This window comes from Cervus elaphus, chromosome 24 (assembly GCF_910594005.1).
Source record: "Cervus elaphus chromosome 24, mCerEla1.1, whole genome shotgun sequence".
Taxonomy (NCBI): Eukaryota; Metazoa; Chordata; class Mammalia; order Artiodactyla; family Cervidae; genus Cervus; species Cervus elaphus.
Genome location: NC_057838.1, coordinates 1,231,950 through 1,249,843, shown reverse-complemented (window position 1 = coordinate 1,249,843; position 17,894 = coordinate 1,231,950).

Genomic DNA, 17,894 nt, shown 5'->3' with positions numbered 1-17,894 from the left:
GACCCTGAGTTAGCAGCCTCAAGGGGAATGGACACCGCTATGCCCTGACTCGAAATAAGGCCGGATATCCTTGCAGTGACTAGAATGCAGGCTCGTCTTGCATCTCCCAAGACGAAAGGATGTCTGAATCCCCTGTGGAGACCACAGAGAAAGACCTAGTTCCCCACCTCATCGCGACCGGAGCCCTCACATCCTTTGAAAACTCCAGAGGTACGCGGAGATCAGTGCCTCCAAAGGAGACGATGCCTGACTCCTCGGGAATCTTGATAGGAGTCCCAGGATTCCTGTGGCACATGGAAAGGGACACTTGGTCTCCCGCCTCAGCTGGAGAGGCGTCCCAATTGCCCTGCCAAGCCTCGAGGAGAATCCCGACTTGTCCCTCGCAACTAGGCAGGAGTCCTGACGTCGCTGCACAAACACGTGGGTGGATGGGCCATTCCCATCGTAACTCGATAATATAGCCCAGGTTCCCGCTGCAACTCGAAATAAACCATGAGACTTCCCCCTCGCAGCGAGATGAGGCTCGATTCCCCTGCACTGGGTGCAGAGCAATTCCGTGTTGCACATCACACATGAAAGGAGCCTTGATTTCCTTGATGGCACTCCAGAGAAACCCCAAGAACACTGTTTCAAGTCTAGAGGGATCCTGAGGTCACTGTAGCAACACGAAAGAGCTCCGTGGACCAAGAATCAACTCGAGATGAGAGGTTAGTCCCTGGCTTCGACTCCAGAGGAATACCACCTTACCACAAGCACCTCAAGAGGAGGCTTCTCTCAGCTCTAGGTATGTGAGAGGGACCCTGAGTTTGCGGCCTCAAGTGGAATGGACACTGCGATGCCCTGACGCGAAATAAGGCCGGATATCCCTGCAGTGACTTGAATGCAGGCTCGTGTTGCATCTCCCAAGACGAAAGGATGTCTGAATCCCCTGTGGAGACCACAGAGAAAGACCTAGTTCCCCACTTCATCACGACCGGAGGCCTCACATCCTTTGAAAACTCCAGAGGTACGCGGAGATCAGTGCCTCCAAAGGAGACGATGCCTGACCCCTCGTGAACCTTGATAGGAGTCCCAGGATTCCTGTGGCACACGGAAAGGGACCCTTGGTCTCCCGCCTCAGCTGGAGAGGCATCCCATTGCGCTACCAAGCCTCGAGGAGAATCCCGAGTTGTCCCTCGCAACTAGGCAGGAGTCCTGACGTCGCTGAACAAACACGTGGGTGGAGGGGCCATCCCCGGCTTTACTCGAGAATATACCCCAGGTTCCCGCCGCAACTCGAGAAAAACCATGAGACTTCCCCCTCGCCGCGAGATGAGGCCCGATTCCCCTGCACTGCGTGCAGAGTAATTCCGTATTGCACATCACACATGAAAGGAGCCTTGATTTCCTTGATGGCACTCCAGAGAAACCCCAAGAACACTGTTTCAAGGCTAGAGGGATCCTGAGGTCACTGTAGCAACATGAAAGAGCTCCGTGGACCAGAAATCAACTCGAGATGATAGGTTAGTCCCTAACTTCGACTTGAGGAATACCACCTTACCACAAGCACCTCAAGAGGAGGCTTCTCTCAGCTCTAGGTATGTGAGAGGGACCCTGAGTTTGCGGCCTCAAGTTGAATGTACACCGCGATGCCCTGACGCGAAATAAGGCCAGATATCCGTGCAGTGACTTGAGTGCAGGCTCGTCTTGCATCTCCCAAGAAGAAAGGATGTCTGAATCCCCAGTGGAGACCACAGAGAAAGACCTATTTCCCAATCTCATGGCGACCGGAGGCCTCACATCTTTTGAAAACTCCAGAGGTACACGGAGATCAGTGCCTCCAAAGGAGACGATGCCTGACTCCTCGTGAAACTTGATAGGAGTCCCAGGATTCCGGTGGCACGTGAAAAGGGACCCTTGGTCTCCCGCCTCAGCTGGAGAGGCGTCCCAATTGCCCTGCCAAGCCTCGAGGAGAATCCCGAGTTGTCCCTCGCAACTAGGCAGGAGTCCTGACGTCGCTGAACAAACACGTGGGTGGAGGGGCCATCCCCGTCTTAACTCGAGAATATACCCCAGGTTCCCGCCGCAACTTGAGAAAAAACATGAGACTTTCCCCTCGCCGAGAGATGAGGCCCGATTCCCCTGCACTGCGTGCAGAGCAATTCCGTGTTGCACATCACACATGAAAGGAGCCTTGATTTCCTTGATGGCACTCCAGAGAAACACCAAGAACACTGTTTCAAGGCTAGAGGGATCCTGAGGTCACTGTAGCAACACGAAAGAGCTCCGTGGACCAAGAATCAACTCGAGATGAGAGGTTAGTCCCTGGCTTCGACTCCAGAGGAATACCACCTTACCACAAGCACCTCAAGAGGAGGCTTCTCTCAGCTCTAGGTATGTGAGAGGGACCCTGAGTTTGCGGCCTCAAGTGGAATGGACACTGCGATGCCCTGATGCGAAATAAGGCCGGATATCCCTGCAGTGACATGAATGCAGGCTCGTCTTGCATCTCCCAAGACGAAAGGATGTCTGAATCCCCTGTGGAGACCACAGAGAAAGACCTAGTTCCCCACCTCATCGCGACCGGAGGCCTCACATCCTTTGAAAACTCCAGAGGTACGCGGAGATCAGTGCCTCCAAAGGAGACGATGCCTGACCCCTCGTGAAACTTGATAGGAGTCCCAGGATTCCTGTGGCACATGGAAAGGGACCCTTGGTCTCCCGCCTCAGCTGGAGAGGCATCCCATTGCCCTGCCAAGCCTCGAGGAGAATCCCGAGTTGTCCCTCGCAACTAGGCAGGAGTCCTGACGTCGCTGAACAAACACGTGGGTGGAGGGGTCATCCCCGTCTTAACTCGAGAATATACCCCAGGTTCCCGCCGCAACTCGAGAAAAACCATGAGACTTCCCCCTCGCCGCGAGATGAGGCCCGATTCCCCTGCACTGCGTGCAGAGCAATTCCGTGTTGCACATCACACATGAAAGGAGCCTTGATTTCCTTGATGGCACTCCAGAGAAACCCCAAGAACACTGTTTCAAGGCTAGAGGGATCCTGAGGTCACTGTAGCAACATGAAAGAGCTCCGTGGACCAGAAATCAACTCGAGATGATAGGTTAGTCCCTAACTTCGACTTGAGGAATACCACCTTACCACAAGCACCTCAAGAGGAGGCTTCTCTCAGCTCTAGGTATGTGAGAGTGACCCTGAGTTTGCGGCCTCAAGTGGAATGGACACCGTGATGCCCTGGCTCGACATAAGGCCGGATATCCCTGCAGTGACTTGAATGCAGGCTCGTCTTGCATCTCCCAAGACGAAAGGATGTCTGAATCCCCTGTGGAGACCACAGAGAAAGACCTAGTTCCCCACCTCATCGCGACCGGAGGCCTCACATCCTTTGAAAACTCCAGAGGTATGCGGAGATCAGTGCCTCCAAAGGAGACGATGCCTGACTCCTCGTGACACTTGATAGGAGTCCCAGAATTCCTGTGCACATGGAAAGGGACCCTTGGTCTCCCGCCTCACCCGGAGAGGCGTCCCAATTGCCCTGCGAAGCCTCTAGGAGAATCCCGAGTTGACCCTTGCAACTAGGCAGGAGTCCTGACGTCGCTGAACAAACACGTGGTTGGAAGGGCCATCCCCGTCGTAACACGAGAATATACCCCAGGTTCCCGCCGCACCTCGAGAAAAACCATGAGACTTCCCCCTCGCCGAGAGATGAGGCCCGATTCCCCTGCACTGCGTGCAGAGCAATTCCGTGTTGCACATCACACATGAAAGGAGCCTTGATTTCCTTGGTGGCACTCCAGAGAAACCCCAAGAACACTGTTTCAAGGCTAGAGGGATCCTGAGTTCACTGTAGCAACACGAAAGAGCTCCGTGGACCAAAAATCAACTCGAGATGAGAGGTTAGTCCCTGGCTTCGACTCCAGAGGAATACCACCTTACCACAAGCACCTCAAGAGGAGTCTTCTCTCAGCTCTAGGTATGTGAGAGGGACCCTGAGTTTGCGGCCTCAAGTGGAATGGACACCGCGATGCCCTGACTCGAAATAAGGCCGGATATCCCTGCAGTGACTTGAATGCAGGCTCGTCTTGCATCTCCCAAGACGAAAGGATGTCTGAATCCCCTGTGGAGACCACAGAGAAAGACATAGTTCCCCACCTCATCGCGACTGGAGGCCTCACATCCTTTGAAAACTCCAGAGGTACGTGGAGATCAACGCCTCCAAAGGAGACGATGCCTGATTACTCGTTAAACTTTATAGGAGTCGAAGGATTCCTGTGGCACATGGAAAGGGACACTTGGTCTCCCGCCTCAGCTGGAGAGGCGTCCCAATTGCCCTGCCAAGCCTCGAGGAGAATCCCGAGTTGTCCCTCGCAACTAGGTAGGAGTCCTGACATCGCTGAAGAAACACTTCTGTGGAAGGGCAATCCCAGTCGTAACCCGAGAATATACCCCAGGTTCCCGCCGCAACTCGAGAAAAACCATGAGACTTCCCCCTCTCCGCGAGATGAGGCCCGATTCCCCTGCACTGCGTGCAGAGCAATTCCGTGTTGCACATCACACATGAAAGGAGCCTTGATTTCCTTGGTGGCACTCCAGGGAAACACCAAGAACACTGTTTCAAGGCTAGAGGGATCCTGAGGTCACTGAAGCAACACGAAAGAGCTCCGTGGACCAAAAATCAACTCGAGATTAGAGGTTAGTCCCTGGCTTCGACACCAGAGGAATACCACCTAACCACAAGCACCTCAAGAGGAGGCTTCTCTCAGCTCTAGGTATGTGAGAGGGACCCTGAGTTTGCGGCCTCAAGTGGAATGGACACCGCGATGCCCTGACTCGAAATAAGGCCGGATATCCCTGCAGTGACTTGAATGCAGGCTCGTCTAGCATCTCCCAAGACGAAAGGATGTCTGAATCCCCTGTTGAGGCCACAGAGAAAGACCTAGTTCCCCACCTCATCGCGACCGGAGGCCTCACATCCTTTGAAAACTCCAGAGGTACGCGGACATCAGTGCCTCCAAAGGAGACCATGCCTGACTCCTCGTGAAACTTGATAGGAGTCCCAGGATTCCTGTGGCACTTGGAAAGGGACCCTTGGTCTCCCGCCTCAGCTGGATAGGCGTCCCAATTGCCCTGCCAAGCCTCGAGGAGAATCCCGAGATGTCCGTCGCAACAAGGCAAGAGTCCTGACATCGCTGAACAAACACGTGGGTGGAAGGGCCATCCCCGTCGTAACTCGAGAATATACCCCAGGTTCCCGCCGCAACTCGAGAAAAACCATGAGACTTCCCCCTCGCCGCGAGATGAGGCCCGATTCCCCTGCACTGCGTGCAGAGCAATTCCGTGTTGCACATCACACATGAAAGGAGCCTTGATTTCCTTGATGGCACTCCAGAGAAACCCCAAGAACACTGTTTCAAGGCTAGAGGGATCCTCAGGTCACTGGAGCAACACGAAAGAGCTCCGTGGACCAAAAATCAACTCGAGATTAGAGGTTAGTCCCTGGCTTCGACTCCAGAGGAATACCACCTTACCACAAGCACCTCAAGAGGAGGCTTCTCTCAGCTCTAGCTATGTGAGAGGGACCCTGAGTTTGCGGCCTCAAGTGAAATGGACACCGCGATGCCCTGACTCGAGATAAGGCCGGATATCCCTGTAGTGACTTGAATGCAGGCTCGTCTTGCATCTCCCAAGACGAAAGGATGTCTGAATCCCCTGTGGAGACAACAGAGAAAGACCTATTTCCCCACCTCATCGCGACCGGAGGCCTCACATCCTTTGAAAACTCCAGAGGTACGCGGAGATCAGTGCCTCCAAAGGAGACGATGCCTGACTCCTCGTGAAACTTGATAGAAGTCCCAGGATTCCTGTGGCACGTGGAAAGGGACCCTTGGTCTCCCGCCTCAGCTGGAGAGGCGTCCCAATTGCCCTGCCAAGCCTCGAGGAGAATCCCGAGTTGTCCCTCGCAACTAGGCAGGAGTCCTGACGTCGCTGAAGAAACACGTGGGTGGAAGGGCCATCCCCGTCATAACTCGAGAATATACCCCAGGTTCCCACCGCAACTCGAGAAAAACCATGAGACTTCCCCCTCGCCGCGAGATGAGGCCCGATTCCCTTGCACTGCGTGCAGAGCAACTCCGTGTTGCACATCACACATGAAAGGAGCCTTGATTTCCTTGGTGGCACTCCAGAGAAACCCCAAGAACCCTGTTTCAAGTCTACAGGGATCCTTAGGTCACTGTAGCAACACGAAAGAGCTCCGTGGACCAAGAATCAACTCGAGATGAGAGGTTAGTCCCTGGCTTCGACTCCAGAGGAATACCACCTTACCACAAGCACCTCAAGAGGAGGCTTCTCTCAGCTCTAGGTATGTGAGAAGGACCCTGAGTTTGCGGCCTCAAGTGGAATGGACACTGCGATGACCTGACTCGAAATAAGGCCGGATATCCCTGCAGTGACTTGAATGCAGGCTCGTTTCGCATCTCCCAAGAGGAAAGGATGTCTGAATCCCCTGTGGAGACCACAGAGAAAGACCTAGTTCCCCACCTCATCGCGAACCGGAGGCCTCACATCCTTTGAAAACTCCAGAGGTACGCGCAGATCAGTGCCTCCAAAGGAGACGACGCCTGACTTCTCGTGAAACTTGATAGGAGTCCCAGGATTCCTGTGGCACGTGGAAAGGGACCCTTGGTCTTCCGCCTCAGCTGGAGAGGCGTCCCAATTGCCCTGCCAAGCCTCGAGGAGAATCCCGAGTTGTCCCTCGCAACTAGGCAGGAGTCCTGACGTCGCTGAACAAACACGTGGCTGGAAGAGCCATCCCCGTCGTAACTCGAGAATATACCCCAGGTTCCCACCGCAACTCGAGAAAAACCATGAGAATTCCCCCTCGCCGCCAAATGAGACCCCATATCCTGCACTGCGTGCAGAGCAATTCCGTGTTGCACATCACACATGAAAGGAGCCTTGATTTCCTTGATGGCACTCCAGAGAAACCCCAAGAACACTGTTTCAAGGCTTGAGGGATCCTGAGGTCACTGGAGCAACAGGAAAGAGCTCCGTGGACGACAAATCAACTCGAGATGAGAGGTTAGTCCCTGGCTTCGACTCCAGAGGAATACCACCTTACCACAAGCACCTCAAGAGGAGGCTTCTCTCAGCTCTAGGTATGTGAGAGGGACTCTGAGTTTGCGGCCTCAAGTGGAATGGACACCGCGATGCCCTGACTCGAAATAAGGCCGGATATCCCTGCAGTGACTTGAATGCAGGCTCGTCTTGCATCTCCCAAGACGAAAGGATGTCTGAATCCCCTGTTGAGGCCACAGAGAAAGACCTAGTTCTCCACCTCATCGCGACCGGAGGCCTCACATCCTTTGAAAACTCCAGAGGTACGCGGACATCAGTGCCTCCAAAGGAGACCATGCCTGACTCCTCGTGAAACTTGATAGGAGTCCCAGCATTCCTGTGGCACGTGGAAAGGGACCCTTGGTCTCCCGCCTCAGCTGGATAGGCGTCCCAATTGCCCTGCCAAGCCTCGAGGAGAATTCCGAGATGTCCGTCGCAACAAGGCAAGAGTCCTGACATCGCTGAACAAACACGTGGGTGGAAGGGCCATCCCCGTCGTAACTCGAGAATATACCCCAGGTTCCCGCCGCAACTCGAGAAAAACCATGAGACTTCCCCCTCGCCGCGAGATGAGGCCCGATTCCCCTGCACTGCGTGCAGAGCAATTCCGTGTTGCACATCACACATGAAAGGAGCCTTGATTTCCTTGATGGCACTCCAGAGAAACCCCAAGAACACTGTTTCAAGGCTAGAGGGATCCTCAGGTCACTGGAGCAACACGAAAGAGCTCCGTGGACCAAAAATCAACTCGAGATTAGAGGTTAGTCCCTGGCTTCGACTCCAGAGGAATACCACCTTACCACAAGCACCTCAAGAGGAGGCTTCTCTCAGCTCTAGCTATGTGAGAGGGACCCTGAGTTTGCGGCCTCAAGTGGAATGGACACCGCGATGCCCTGACTCGAGATAAGGCCGGATATCCCTGTAGTGACTTGAATGCAGGCTCGTCTTGCATCTCCCAAGACGAAAGGATGTCTGAATCCCCTGTGGAGACAACAGAGAAAGACCTAGTTCCCCACCTCATCGCGACCGGAGGCCTCACATCCTTTGAAAACTCCAGAGGTACGCGGAGATCAGTGCCTCCAAAGGAGACGATGCCTGACTCCTCGTGAAACTTGATAGAAGTCCCAGGATTCCTGTGGCACGTGGAAAGGGACCCTTGGTCTCCCGCCTCAGCTGGAGAGGCGTCCCAATTGCCCTGCCAAGCCTCGAGGAGAATCCCGAGTTGTCCCTCGTAACTAGGCAGGAGTCCTGACGTCGCTGAAGAAACACGTGGGTGGAAGGGCCATCCCCGTCATAACTCGAGAATATACCCCAGGTTCCCACCGCAACTCGAGAAAAACCATGAGACTTCCCCCTCGCCGCGAGATGAGGCCCGATTCCCTTGCACTGCGTGCAGAGCAACTCCGTGTTGCACATCACACATGAAAGGAGCCTTGATTTCCTTGGTGGCACTCCAGAGAAACCCCAAGAACCCTGTTTCAAGTCTACAGGGATCCTTAGGTCACTGTAGCAACACGAAAGAGCTCCGTGGACCAAGAATCAACTCGAGATGAGAGGTTAGTCCCTGGCTTCGACTCCAGAGGAATACCACCTTACCACAAGCACCTCAAGAGGAGGCTTCTCTCAGCTCTAGGTATGTGAGAAGGACCCTGAGTTTGCGGCCTCAAGTGGAATGGACACTGCGATGACCTGACTCGAAATAAGGCCGGATATCCCTGCAGTGACTTGAATGCAGGCTCGTTTCGCATCTCCCAAGAGGAAAGGATGTCTGAATCCCCTGTGGAGACCACAGAGAAAGACCTAGTTCCCCACCTCATCGCGAACCGGAGGCCTCACATCCTTTGAAAACTCCAGAGGTACGCGGAGATCAGTGCCTCCAAAGGAGACGACGCCTGACTTCTCGTGAAACTTGATAGGAGTCCCAGGATTCCTGTGGCACGTGGAAAGGGACCGTTGGTCTCCCGCCTCAGCTGGAGAGGCGTCCCAATTTCCCTGCCAAGCCTCGAGGAGAATCCCGAGTTGTCCCTCGCAACTAGGCAGGAGTCCTGACGTCGCTGAACAAACACGTGGCTGGAAGAGCCATCCCCGTCGTAACTCGAGAATATACCCCAGGTTCCCACCGCAACTCGAGAAAAACCATGAGAATTCCCCCTCGCCGCCAAATGAGACCCCATATCCTGCACTGCGTGCAGAGCAATTCCGTGTTGCACATCACACATGAAAGGAGCCTTGATTTCCTTGATGGCACTCCAGAGAAACCCCAAGAACACTGTTTCAAGGCTAGAGGGATCCTGAGGTCACTGGAGCAACAGGAAAGAGCTCCGTGGACGACAAATCAACTCGAGATGAGAGGTTAGTCCCTGGCTTCGACTCCAGAGGAATACCACCTTACCACAAGCACCTCAAGAGGAGGCTTCTCTCAGCTATAGGTATGTGAGAGGGACTCTGAGTTTGCGGCCTCAAGTGGAATGGACACCGCGATTCCCTGACTCGAGATAAGGCCGGATATTTCTGCAGTGACTTGAATGCAGGCTCGTCTTGCATCTCCCAAGACGAAAGGATGTCTGAATCCCCTGTGGAGACCACAGAGAAAGACCTAGTTCCCCACCTCATCGCGACCGGAGGCCTCACATCCTTTGAAAACTCCAGAGGTACGCGGAGATCAGTGCCTCCAAAGGAGACGATGCCTGACTCCTCGTGAAACTTGATAGGAGTCCCAGGATTCCTGTGGCACGTGGAAAGGGACCCTTGGTCTCCCGCCTCAGCTGGAGAGGCGTCCCAATTGCCCTGCCAAGCCTCGAGGAGAATCCCGAGTTGTCCCTCACAACTTGGCAGGAGTTCTGATGTCACTGAACAAACACGAGTGTGGAATGGCCATCCCTGTGGTAACTCGAGAATATACCCCAGGTTCCCGCCGCAACTCGAGACAAACCATGAGACTTCCCCCTCGCCGCGAGATGAGGCCAGATTCCCCTGCACTGCGTGCAGAGCAATTCCGTGTGGCACATCACACATGAAAGGAGCCTTGATTTCCTTGATGGCACTCCAGAGAAACCCCAAGAACACTGTTTCAAGGCTAGAGGGATCCTGAGGTCACTGTAGCAACACGAAAGAGCTCCGTGGACCAAAAAAGAACTCGAGATGAGGGGTTAGTCCCTGGCTTCGACTCCAGAGGAATACCACCTTACCACAAGCACCTCAAGAGGAGGCTTCTCTCAGCTCTATGTATGTGAGAGGGACCCTGAGTTTGCGGCCTCAAGTGGAATGGAGACCGCTATGCCCTGACGCGAAATAAGGCCGGATATCCCTGCAGTGACTTGAATGCAGGCTCGTCTTGCATCTCACAAGACGAAAGGATGTCTGAATCCCCTGTGGAGACCACAGAGAAAGACCTAGTTCCCCACCTCATCGCGACCGGAGGCCTCACATCCTTTGAAAACTCCAGAGGTACGTGGAGATCAGGGCCTCCAAAGGAGACGATGCCTGACTCCTCTGAAACTTGATAGAAGTCCCAGGATTCCTGTGGCACGTGGAAAGGGACCCTTGGTCTCCCGCCTCAGCTGGAGAGGCGTCCCAATTGCCCTGCCAAGCCTCGAGGAGAATCCCGAGTTGTCCCTCGCAACTAGGCAGGAGTCCTGACGTCGCTGAAGAAACACGTGGGTGGAAGGGCCATCCCCGTCATAACTCGAGAATATACCCCAGGTTCCCACCGCAACTCGAGAAAAACCATGAGACTTCCCCCTCGCCGCGAGATGAGGCCCGATTCCCTTGCACTGCGTGCAGAGCAACTCCGTGTTGCACATCACACATGAAAGGAGCCTTGATTTCCTTGGTGGCACTCCAGAGAAACCCCAAGAACCCTGTTTCAAGTCTACAGGGATCCTTAGGTCACTGTAGCAACACGAAAGAGCTCCGTGGACCAAGAATCAACTCGAGATGAGAGGTTAGTCCCTGGCTTCGACTCCAGAGGAATACCACCTTACCACAAGCACCTCAAGAGGAGGCTTCTCTCAGCTCTAGGTATGTGAGAAGGACCCTGAGTTTGCGGCCTCAAGTGGAATGGACACTGCGATGACCTGACTCGAAATAAGGCCGGATATCCCTGCAGTGACTTGAATGCAGGCTCGTTTCGCATCTCCCAAGAGGAAAGGATGTCTGAATCCCCTGTGGAGACCACAGAGAAAGACCTAGTTCCCCACCTCATCGCGAACCGGAGGCCTCACATCCTTTGAAAACTCCAGAGGTACGCGCAGATCAGTGCCTCCAAAGGAGACGACGCCTGACTTCTCGTGAAACTTGATAGGAGTCCCAGGATTCCTGTGGCACGTGGAAAGGGACCGTTGGTCTCCCGCCTCAGCTGGAGAGGCGTCCCAATTTCCCTGCCAAGCCTCGAGGAGAATCCCGAGTTGTCCCTCGCAACTAGGCAGGAGTCCTGACGTCGCTGAACAAACACGTGGCTGGAAGAGCCATCCCCGTCGTAACTCGAGAATATACCCCAGGTTCCCACCGCAACTCGAGAAAAACCATGAGAATTCCCCCTCGCCGCCAAATGAGACCCCATATCCTGCACTGCGTGCAGAGCAATTCCGTGTTGCACATCACACATGAAAGGAGCCTTGATTTCCTTGATGGCACTCCAGAGAAACCCCAAGAACACTGTTTCAAGGCTAGAGGGATCCTGAGGTCACTGGAGCAACAGGAAAGAGCTCCGTGGACGACAAATCAACTCGAGATGAGAGGTTAGTCCCTGGCTTCGACTCCAGAGGAATACCACCTTACCACAAGCACCTCAAGAGGAGGCTTCTCTCAGCTATAGGTATGTGAGAGGGACTCTGAGTTTGCGGCCTCAAGTGGAATGGACACCGCGATTCCCTGACTCGAGATAAGGCCGGATATTTCTGCAGTGACTTGAATGCAGGCTCGTCTTGCATCTCCCAAGACGAAAGGATGTCTGAATCCCCTGTGGAGACCACAGAGAAAGACCTAGTTCCCCACCTCATCGCGACCGGAGGCCTCACATCCTTTGAAAACTCCAGAGGTACGCGGAGATCAGTGCCTCCAAAGGAGACGATGCCTGACTCCTCGTGAAACTTGATAGCAGTCCCAGGATTCCTGTGGCACGTGGAAAGGGACCCTTGGTCTCCCGCCTCAGCTGGAGAGGCGTCCCAATTGCCCTGCCAAGCCTCGAGGAGAATCCCGAGTTGTCCCTCACAACTTGGCAGGAGTTCTGATGTCACTGAACAAACACGTGTGTGGAAGGGCCATCCCTGTGGTAACTCGAGAATATACCCCAGGTTCCCGCCGCAACTCGAGACAAACCATGAGACTTCCCCCTCGCCGCGAGATGAGGCCAGATTCCCCTGCACTGCGTGCAGAGCAATTCCGTGTGGCACATCACACATGAAAGGAGCCTTGATTTCCTTGATGGCACTCCAGAGAAACCCCAAGAACACTGTTTCAAGGCTAGAGGGATCCTGAGGTCACTGTAGCAACACGAAAGAGCTCCGTGGACCAAAAAAGAACTCGAGATGAGGGGTTAGTCCCTGGCTTCGACTCCAGAGGAATACCACCTTACCACAAGCACCTCAAGAGGAGGCTTCTCTCAGCTCTATGTATGTGAGAGGGACCCTGAGTTTGCGGCCTCAAGTGGAATGGAGACCGCTATGCCCTGACGCGAAATAAGGCCGGATATCCCTGCAGTGACTTGAATGCAGGCTCGTCTTGCATCTCACAAGACGAAAGGATGTCTGAATCCCCTGTGGAGACCACAGAGAAAGACCTAGTTCCCCACCTCATCGCGACCGGAGGCCTCACATCCTTTGAAAACTCCAGAGGTACGTGGAGATCAGGGCCTCCAAAGGAGACGATGCCTGACTCCTCTGAAACTTGATAGGAGTCCCAGGATTCCTGTGGCACGTGGAAAGGGACACTTGGTCTCCCGCCTCAGCTGGAGAGGCGTCCCAATTGCCCTGCCAAGCCTCGAGGAGAATCCCGAGTTTTCCCTCGCAACTAGGCAGGAGTCCTGACGTCGCTGAACAAACACGTGGCTGGAAGAGACATCCCCGTCGTAACTCGAGAATGTACCCCAGGTTCCCAACGCAACTCGAGAAAAACCATGAGACTTCCCCCTCGCCGCGAGATGAGGCCCGATTCCCCTGCACTGCGTGCAGAGCAATTCCGTGTTGCACATCACACATGAAAGGAGCCTTGATTTCCTTGATGGCACTCCAGAGAAAACCCAAGAACACTGTTTCAAGGCTAGAGGGATCCTGAGGTCACTGTAGCAACACGAAAGAGCTCCGTGGACGACAAATCAACTCGAGATGAGAGGTTAGTCCCTGGCTTCGACTCCAGCGGAATACCACCTTACCACAAGCACCTCAAGAGGAGTCTTCTCTCAGCTCTAGCTATGTGAGAGGGACCCTGAGTTTGCGGCCTCAAGTGGAATGGACACCGCGATGCCCTGACTCGAAATAAGGCCGGATATCCCTGCAGTGACTTGAATGCAGGCTCGTCTTGCATCTCCCAAGACGAAAGGATGTCTGAATCCCCTGTGGAGACCACAGAGAAAGACCTAGTTCCCCACCTCATCGCGACCGGAGGCCTCACATCCTTTGAAAACTCCAGAGGAACGCGGAAATCAGTGCCTCCAAAGGAGACGATGCCTGACTCCTCGTGAAACTTGATAGGAGTCCCAGGATTCCTGTGCACGTGGAAAGGGACCCTTGGTCTCCCGCCTCAGCTGCAGAGGCGTCCCAATTGCCCTGCCAAGCCTCGAGGAGAATCCCGAGTTGTCCCTCGCAATTAGGCAGGAGTCCTGCCATCGCTGAACAAACACGTGGGTGGAAGGGCCATCCCCGTCGTAACTCGAGAATATACCCCAGGTTTCCGCCGCAACTCGAGAAAAACCATGAGACTTCCCCCTCGCCGCGAGATGAGGCCCGATTTCCCTGCACTGCGTGCAGAGCAATTCCGTGTAGCACATCACACATGAAAGGAGCCTTGATTTCCTTGATGGCACTCCAGAGAATCCCCAAGAACACTGTTTCAAGGCTAGAGGGATCCTGAGGTCACTGTAGCAACACAAAAGATCTCCATGGACCAAAAATCAACTAGAGATGAGAGGTTAGTCCCTGGCTTCGACTCCAGAGGACTTCCACCTTACCACAAACTCCTCAAGAGGAGGCTTCTCTCAGCACTAGGTATGTGAGAGTTACCCTGAGTTTGCGGCCTCAAGTGGAATGGACACTGCGATGCCCTGACGCGAAATAAGGCTGAATATCCCTGCAGTGACTTGAATGCAGGCTCGTCTTGCATCTCCCAAGATGAAAGGATGTCTGAATCCCCTGTGCAGACCACAGAGAAAGACCTAGTTCCCCACCTCATCGCGACCGGAGGCCTCACATCCTTTGAAAACTCCAGAGGTACGCGGAGATCAGTGCCTCCAAAGGAGACGATGCCTGACTCCTCGTGAAACTTGATAGGAGTCCCAGGATTCCTGTGGCACGTGAAAAGGGACCCTTGGTCTCCCGCTTCAGCTGGAGAGGCGTCCCAATTGCCCTGCCAAGCCTCGAGGAGAATCCCGAGCTGTCCCTCGCAACTAGGAAGGAGTCCTGACGTCGCTGAACAAACACGTGGTTGGAGGGGCCATCCCCATCTTAACTCGAGAATATACCCCATTTCCCGCCGCAACTCCAGAAAAACCATGAGACTTCCCCCTCGCCGCGAGATGAGGCCCGATTCCCTTGCACTGCGTGCAGAGCAATTCCGTGTTGCACATCACACATGAAAGGAGCCTTGATTTCCTTGGTGGCACTCCAGAGAAACCCCAAGAACACTGTTTCACGTCTACAGGGATCCTGAGGTCACTGTAGCAACACGAAAGAGCTCCGTGGACCAAGAATCAACTCGAGATGAGAGGTTAGTCCCTGGCTTCGACTCCAGAGGAATACCACCTTACCACAAGCACCTCAAGAGGAGGCTTCTCTCAGCTCTAGGTATGTGAGAGGGACCCTGAGTTTGCGGCCTCAAGTGGAATGGACACTGCGATGACCTGACGCGAAATAAGGCCAGATATCCCTGCAGTGACTTGAATGCAGGCTCGTCTTGCATCTCCCAAGACGAAAGGATGTCTGAATCCCCTGTGGAGACCACAGAGAAAGACCAAGTTCCCCACCTCATCGCGACCGGAGGCCTCACATCCTTTGAAAACTCCAGAGGTACGCGGAGATCAGTGCCTCCAAAGGAGACGATGCCTGACTCCTCGTGAAACTTGATAGGAGTCCCAGGATTCCTGTGCACGTGGAAAGGGACCCTTGGTCTCCCGCCTCAGCTGCAGAGGCGTCCCAATTGCCCTGCCAAGCCTTGAGGAGAATCCCGAGTTGTCCCTCGCAATTAGGCAGGAGTCCTGACGTCGCTGAACAAACACGTGGTTGGAAGCGCCATCCCCGTCGTAACTCGAGAATATACCCCAGGTTCCCGCCGCAACTCGAGAAAAACCATGAGACTTCCCCCTCGCCGCGAGATGAGGCCCGATTCCCCTGCACTGCGTGCAGAGCAATTCCGTGTTGCACATCACACATGAAAGGAGCCTTGATTTCCTTGATGGCACTCCAGAGAAAACCCAAGAACACTGTTTCAAGGCTAGAGGGATCCTGAGGTCACTGTAGCAACACGAAAGAGCTCCGTGGACGACAAATCAACTCGAGATGAGAGGTTAGTCCCTGGCTTCGACTCCAGCGGAATACCACCTTACCACAAGCACCTCAAGAGGAGTCTTCTCTCAGCTCTAGCTATGTGAGAGGGACCCTGAGTTTGCGGCCTCAAGTGGAATGGACACCGCGATGCCCTGACTCGAAATAAGGCCGGATATCCCTGCAGTGACTTGAATGCAGGCTCGTCTTGCATCTCCCAAGACGAAAGGATGTCTGAATCCCCTGTGGAGACCACAGAGAAAGACCTAGTTCCCCACCTCATCGCGACCGGAGGCCTCACATCCTTTGAAAACTCCAGAGGAACGCGGAGATCAGTGCCTCCAAAGGAGACGATGCCTGACTCCTCGTGAAACTTGATAGGAGTCCCAGGATTCCTGTGCACGTGGAAAGGGACCCTTGGTCTCCCGCCTCAGCTGCAGAGGCGTCCCAATTGCCCTGCCAAGCCTCGAGGAGAATCCCGAGTTGTCCCTCGCAATTAGGCAGGAGTCCTGCCATCGCTGAACAAACACGTGGGTGGAAGGGCCATCCCCGTCGTAACTCGAGAATATACCCCAGGTTTCCGCCGCAACTCGAGAAAAACCATGAGACTTCCCCCTCGCAGCGAGATGAGGCCCGATTCCCCTGCACTGCGTGCAGAGCAATTCCGTGTTGCACATCATACATGAAAGGAGCCTTGATTTCCTTAATGGCACTCCAGAGAATCCCCAAGAACACTGTTTCAAGGCTAGAGGGATCCTGAGGTCACTGTAGCAACACAAAAGATCTCCATGGACCAAAAATCAACTAGAGATGAGAGGTTAGTCCCTGGCTTCGACTCCAGAGGACTTCCACCTTACCACAAACTCCTCAAGAGGAGGCTTCTCTCAGCACTAGGTATGTGAGAGTTACCCTGAGTTTGCGGCCTCAAGTGGAATGGACACTGCGATGCCCTGACGCGAAATAAGGCTGAATATCCCTGCAGTGACTTGAATGCAGGCTCGTCTTGCATCTCCCAAGATGAAAGGATGTCTAAATCCCCTGTGCAGACCACAGAGAAAGACCTAGTTCCCCACCTCATCGCGACCGGAGGCCTCACATCCTTTGAAAACTCCAGAGGTACGCGGAGATCAGTGCCTCCAAAGGAGACGATGCCTGACTCCTCGTGAAACTTGATAGGAGTCCCAGGATTCCTGTGGCACGTGAAAAGGGACCCTTGGTCTCCCGCTTCAGCTGGAGAGGCGTCCCAATTGCCCTGCCAAGCCTCGAGGAGAATCCCGAGCTGTCCCTCGCAACTAGGAAGGAGTCCTGACGTCGCTGAACAAACACGTGGTTGGAGGGGCCATCCCCATCTTAACTCGAGAATATACCCCATTTCCCGCCGCAACTCCAGAAAAACCATGAGACTTCCCCCTCGCCGCGAGATGAGGCCCGATTCCCTTGCACTGCGTGCAGAGCAATTCCGTGTTGCACATCACACATGAAAGGAGCCTTGATTTCCTTGGTGGCACTCCAGAGAAACCCCAAGAACACTGTTTCACGTCTACAGGGATCCTGAGGTCACTGTAGCAACACGAAAGAGCTCCGTGGACCAAGAATCAACTCGAGATGAGAGGTTAGTCCCTGGCTTCGACTCCAGAGGAATACCACCTTACCACAAGCACCTCAAGAGGAGGCTTCGCTCAGCTCTAGGTATGTGAGAGGGACCCTGAGTTTGCGGCCTCAAGTGGAATGGACACTGCGATGACCTGACGCGAAATAAGGCCAGATATCCCTGCAGTGACTTGAATGCAGGCTCGTCTTGCATCTCCCAAGACGAAAGGATGTCTGAATCCCCTGTGGAGACCACAGAGAAAGACCAAGTTCCCCACCTCATCGCGACCGGAGGCCTCACATCCTTTGAAAACTCCAGAGGTACGCGGAGATCAGTGCCTCCAAAGGAGACGATGCCTGACTCCTCGTGAAACTTGATAGGAGTCCCAGGATTCCTGTGCACGTGGAAAGGGACCCTTGGTCTCCCGCCTCAGCTGCAGAGGCGTCCCAATTGCCCTGCCAAGCCTTGAGGAGAATCCCGAGTTGTCCCTCGCAATTAGGCAGGAG